This window comes from Mustela nigripes, chromosome 5 (genome assembly GCF_022355385.1).
Source record: "Mustela nigripes isolate SB6536 chromosome 5, MUSNIG.SB6536, whole genome shotgun sequence".
NCBI lineage: Eukaryota > Metazoa > Chordata > Mammalia > Carnivora > Mustelidae > Mustela > Mustela nigripes.
Window position 1 is genome coordinate 51,106,323 of NC_081561.1, and position 6,743 is coordinate 51,113,065.

Below are 6,743 nucleotides of genomic sequence, written 5' to 3' on the forward strand. Positions count from 1 at the left end.
TATATTAGTGTGTGTGCTCAACTTTTTTTTTTTTTTTGAGACTAAATTGCCCTATATAAAATTGTATTAGCTTTAGCTAACCATATAAGACAATGATTTGATATTTGTGTGTATTGTGAAATGATCAGCACAATAAGTTTTGTCAACACCCATCACTGCACATAATTCCAAGCATTTTATCTTGTGATGAGAAGTATTAAGATCTGTTCTCTCAGCATCTTGCAAATATATACAGTACTGTTTCGTCTTGTGTGCACGTGTAACTTTAACTGAAACTGCCAAACTATTTCTACAAAATGGCTATATTATTTTGCATCCTTACCAGTTCGTGTACAAAAGTTTCAGTTGCTTCTTGCCCCAGTCGTCTAAATTTCAGCCTTTCTAGTAGGTATACGTAGTGCTATTTCAGTGTGGTCTTTAAAAAAAAAAAAAAAAAAAAAAATTGATTTTTCAAATATATTTGTCAGAGAGAGCCCAAGCAGGGGGAGCAATAGGCAGAGGAAGAAGCAGGTCAGACTCAATCACAGGACCCTGGGGTCATGACCTCAGCCAAAGGCAGATGCTTAACCTACTGAGCCACTCAGGGACCCTGATTTATTTATTTATTTTAGAGAGGGGGAGGTGGGGTAGAAGGAGAAGGAGGGAGAGACTCTAAGCAGACTGCGTTGAGTGCAGAACTGACACAGGGCTCCAGGTCTTGATCTCATGATCCAGAGACCAGGACCTCAGCCAAAACCAAGCATAACCAAGCATCACCCACTTAACTGACTGTCCCACCTAGGCACCCCTCAGTGTGGTCTTAATTTGCATTTCCCTTGATGACTAATGATGCTGAACTTTTTGTATGCTGATTTTCCATTTGTATATCTTTTGGTGAAGTGCCTATTCGAAACTTTTTTTTTTTTTTTTTTAGATTTTATTTATTTGATAGAGAGCACCTAAATGCAGAAGAAAGGGGGAGTGGGAGAGGAAGAAGCAGGCTCCCTACTGGGAGCCTGATGGGGGTTGAGGCTTGATCCCAGGGCGCTAGGATCCGGACCAGAGCTGAGGGCAGACACTTAAGGGACTGAGCCACCCAGGCGCCCCTTTTCAAAACTTCTGTCTACTTCATTGGGTTTATTTCCCAATAAAAAGTTGTAGGACTTACATATTTTGCTTACAGTTCTCTTACCAGATAAATGTTCTACAGACTTTTTCCTAAATCTTTTGGATAAACGTCTATAATCGAATATAGGTTTTATGTATTTTTATCCCAGCTATTAATGTCTTTTTGATCCAAGATCACAAAAATTTTCTCCTTTGTTTTCTGCTAGAAATTTTATTTCTCAACTCTTACATTTAGGTCAGTGTTCTGTTTCTGGTTATATGGCATGAGGTAAGCGTTGAGCTTCATTTTCTTTCGCACATGGATATGAAATGGTTTCAGCACCATTTATTGAATCAAAATGTAATTATGACCTTTGGTTGAATGAATATGCAGAATTTCTGCTTTTATGACTATGTTACAAGGAGACCGTTTGGTGTACTATAATTACAGTACCCTTCTTAGACAACAGATTGTTTATTCTGGAGTTAATGATTGTCTCATTTCATTGCGTAGTTTGCTATATTACTAACGATAGTTTATACTTAACCACTGTCCAAGTTATAAAAGTCCTTTTCTTCATAGTAGCTCATAGTTTTCTTCTTTAAGATTTTACTAATTAAAGAGAGACCACAAACAGGAGGAGCAGCAGAGGGAGAGGGAGAACCAGACTCCTGACTGAGCCTAGAGCCTGATGCGGGGATCAATCCCAGGACCCTGGATCATGACCTGAACCAAAGGCAGACACTTAACTATCTGAGCCACCCAAGCACCCATAACTTCTAGCTTTCTTAAAGATCATCCTCCTAGATTCTTCCATCTCTCCTCAACTGTGCACAGACTGCACAGTAATCCTGATGTTTTACTGTCCTATTGTTTCTCTTCACCATCATCTTAGGACCTTCTTTCTTCTCCTCTCTGGGGGATTCCACTCCTTTCTCACTCTTGGCATAGGTCCTGATTTGGTAGAGCATGCACTCCACTAATTTCCTATGAAAAGATGGATGGACAATAACTTCTGAGTTTTTGTACATTTGAAGATGTCTTAATTCTGTCCGCATATATGAAGTTTTAGTTGAGAATAGAAGTCTAGGTTGGAAGTGATTTTCACTCAAAAATTTGAAGTTACTGCTCCACTATCTTCTAGCTTTCTTGCTATTGAGAACAGTGGGATGATGTTTTAATTTCTGGCCATTTGAATGTGGCCTACTTTCTCTTTTCAGAAACTTCTAAGATATTTTTTGTTATTTCTGGTTATCTGAGATTTCATGATAGTGAGGTTTGGTGTGGGTCTTTTTATTTTTCATTTGTTGTGCCAGGCACTTACTGAGTTCTGTTCTGGGGCATTTTCTTGTATGTAAAAAGATGATAATTGGGGAGGGGGCACCTGCTGGCTCAGCCCGTAGAGCATGTGACTCCTGATCTTGCATTTGTAAATTCAAACCCCCTGTTGGGCAGGGACCCTACTTTAAAAAAAAAAAAAAAAAAAAAAGAAGAAGAATTTTCTTTTTCTCATTCTCTTTTTAAAACTTATTTTTTTAAAAAAAGATTTTATTTACTTATTTGACACAGATCACAAGTAGGCAGAGAGGGAGAGGCAGGCAGAGAGAGAGCGGGGTGGGGGAAACAGGCTCCCTGCTGAGCAAGGACCCCCCCCCCCCAATGCAGGGCTCAATCCAGGATCCTGAGACCATGACCTGAGCTGAAGGCAGAGGCTTAACCCACTGAGCCACCCAGCTGCCCCTTGAAACTTATTTTAGTTGGGTGTTTTATTCAACAATTTTTCATTGAGCACGTACTCGTGTATTTGCCTCAGCTACTGTACCAGGCAAAATTGAATCAACTGTGTTTACTGAGTATTGATTGATTACAAGAACCATACCTGGGCCTAGAGAAAGTTACAAGATACAATACTAGATCAAAGGAATCCATATTTATTGAGGTCAAGATAAAATACTAATAGAAAATTATAAAAGGCAAGTAAAGTAGAAACATAGATCTTAACAGTTACAGTAGCACAATTTTACTTTTAATACTGTCAGGCTTCATATATGTAATCAGTGAACCTCCTATCACCTGGCTTAATTCCGAGCTCCTGAAGATGACTTAGAATGGCTCAAACATAAAGAAATGTCAAAGGCTAATCAAAATCCATGATCAAGAATGTTATTCTGACGTTGATAAACATAAATAAGAACAAAGTGTCCAGAGTAGAAACTAGTTCTACTGCCTTTGTTGTGTATAAAAACAAAGTCATTTATCACTTAGTTCAGACCAAATGTATGCCTTTGCCACCTCTTGACATCTTCCTCAGTGTCAGTTATAAAGTACAGAAAAAGAATGAACTCCTAAGCCAAGAGAATATAAGGGAGATCATAAGTGCATCAGAAAGGTCAACACATTACTGAGAGATGGGAAGTAGATGGTGGGTATATGGACCGATATTGTGGAAGTATGTTGGGAGACTACAGGTGGGGCTCCGGAAAGTCTGTGGGCTTGTCACCAAGCTGAAGAATGGGAATGGGAAGGGTGGCGACTCCAAAAACAGGGCCAACACTTGAAGGTCTTTCTCCAGATCAACAGCTACCAGTCAGGCCCTCTCCCAGCAGGCATTCATCCAGACCTGTAGCCTGGGGAATAAAAAACTAAAACTAAGCCTTAAATTAAGACTTATCTCAAAACAAATTCAATTAAGTGTTCTAGAAAGTATTAAGGCTCTTAATAGGGTACAAATGCCCCCTTTTCCCGCTTCTTGGGACCCATTTGGTTTTGCTCTAGTTGTAAGGGAGATAGAGAACATCCCTTGGAGGAACTGAAGTGTTCGAGCTGTCAAAGCTCCGTTCTGAGATGCAGAAAGTTTCTCAGTGAAGCCTGGGAAAGAATGTACTTTTTATTGAGAGGGTTAGAACGTGCCAGACACTGTGCTGCAGGCTTTCTATACATTCCCTTATTTAACCCTCAGAATGATGATGTAGACCGTTTTCACCATCTTCATTTCACAAAGAAGAAGACTGAACTTCCAAGACGTTAATTAACAAGGCTACCCAGATACAGTACAGAGTAAGGGTTGGTTAAGAGCATGAGCCGTGGGGGTGGTGGGGGTGGCAGAGGGTGGGGGTGGGGAAGTGCATTAGGAAGAGCCTGATCAAAGAGTACAAATTTGGAATTAGAAGATGAGCAAGTTCTGGGGATCCCAGGCCCTGCATTGTCATTATAGTTTCAACACTGCATCATATTCTTAAGAGTCACTAAAAGATCTTAAGTGTTCTCACCACAAAAAAAGAAGTAGGAGACACGACGGAGGCGTTAATGGTAACTGGATTGCAGTATGTAAGTATGAAATCAACATGTTGGATGAAAGGTAGCCTGTTTACCATGTGCCTTTATTCCTCCAGGTGTTTGAAACTTTGAATGTTTCCTTTAAAATTCATTTCCAGTTCCCCTTTTCATAAGCACCAAACTTGGATCCAGTCCCGTGGATCCATCCCGTCTGAGTGTGTCCTCCAGGGGTCAGGAACCTCCTCAAAAGACTTCACTTGCGAAAACCCATGCTCTGCTAACAGCTCTGAATAAGTTATCCTCATATGGTTTTGTGTCTGCATTCTAGCAGGGGCCTTTGCGGGACAGTGATTTGGCCTAGGACTGACTTGGCCCATCACAGGAGGCCCACTTTGGCAGGATGCTGGGGAATATTCTAGGACTGGTGTGTGCTTTATGAGTCCACCTCAAACCAGAGTCCATTTTGGCCTTGCTTGTTTTGGAGTTAGTAGTTCACATTTGTTGAGAAATTACTCTGTGCCAGGTTCTGTTTTAAGGGCTGTATGTTCATTTACCTACTTAAGATAGCAGCACCATAAAGAGGGTGCTGTTACCATCACTCTCCTAAATGCCAACAAGTAACTTTTCCAAGGGCCTGTAGTTGATCACTTGGGGGAGTCAGGATTTGAACCCAGGCAGTTCTAGTCCCGATCTATGCTCTCAACCACTCACAGTATCTGCCTTGGTCTCCCAGAGCTTAGTGGTGTCCCAAAACCCGGGGAAGGAGGAGGACTGGCTAATGGAGTAAGGAGATCGGGCCCTCCCGACAGTTAGCCACTGAGAAGAGGGCTAGCAGGGGGAAGCCTCGGGAGGGAAAAGTCATTCCCCATCAGTCAAACACCACACCAGGAAAAGGCCAAATGCTCCACAAGTCCCACGGAACTCATTTGAAATAGAAAAAGATAAATCAACTGAATTCTGACCCCCCCAAAATGTTACCAGGAAAATACAGATGATGAGATGAGTGTTCACTTCTTTGAAAACCTTTAAATTCACAAAGGATATGCCACACAATTCCTTTAAATAATAAGCTGAGATTCACTACAATAAATACAGCTTCGATGAAACTTTGCCAAGAAAAGAGAGTCATGCAGGTACCATTCCTAGAGCTTCCTAATATTCTTGAACCGGAAGGTTCGGGGCCAGAACTGCAAGGAGCTCTGTGGAAGGGTTCTGAGGGGCGGTCATGGGGCCCCAAACCACTTCACCCAAGTGGTGAAGCCTGTTCTGAAACCAACATGGCAGGGCTACAGCTCCCCTGACCCCCTGGTGTCACCGAGACACATGTCCTTCTCTGGCCTGTGAGGGCAAATGTCACTGTGTTAGTATGACAGAGTCACCTCAATTCTATACAACATTGTATATTTCTTTATTACCGTATTCTAATATTTCTGAAATCAGGATGTGGCAATTTATGTGTATATTTAATGTAATAGTGTTTCTTACTGTTTTTTAATTAAGCTGTTGTTAAAGCAGTGGCTCATTTTGCAAGAAATAGGACCTAGGTCCTAAGAACCTGAGCAAACTCCATCCTCCAGAGCACCCGGTCCATGTGGGCTCCCACTTGAAGTGCAATCCCGAGTGCCTTTCCTTTCCCACCCTCCCCCCATATCCTGGGGGTCCCTAAGCGGGATGTGACGTGCTTCCCCCAGGGAGGCCTCAGGCTCACCTTGGAGGGTCTGTCCGTCCTGAAGTGTGCCCCCTTGCTGTGTGGCAGTCCCTCTCCCTGTGACAGGTGGAAGGGAGCAGCTGCAGGACAGTCCAGCCACAGCTCCCGGACCCTTCCTCTGGCTGCAGCTCTGCTCCCCCATTGCCCTGGTTCCCCGGGCTGCTGGGCTGCCCTGCCACCGGGGCCTCTGCCGAGGTCTCTGCCATCCTTCATGGGCACATGAGTGCCGGGAAGCAGGGCCTTACACCCCTGACACCTTCAGGGTGTGGCGCATCAGTGGGCTCTTGGCGATCCTGACACGACCCTGACCCTGCTCTGGGTTTCCGCCGTCTCCCCTCCCATAGAGGAGTCCCTTTCCTCGCACACAGCTTCTCCTGGGGGAATCCCGCTGGGGACGGGCACTCTGGACTGGAAGGCCGCTATGCTGCTCTCCAGCCATAGTCTGTCCCAGGCTGCCAGACTTGCAGCAGAGTCTGGCATTCCCGCCCTGCTCCTTAGCGTTGTGACTGTCCCCTAGGGTCCCCGCCCTTCTTCCCTGCAGCCTTGCTTACAATAAGCCTCCCCGCCCTTTGCAAATCTCTCAGCCATTTCTTTTTCTTTCTTTCTTTCTTTCTTTCTTTCTTTCTTTCTTTCTTTCTTTCTTTCTTTTTAAGATTATTTATTTGACAGAGA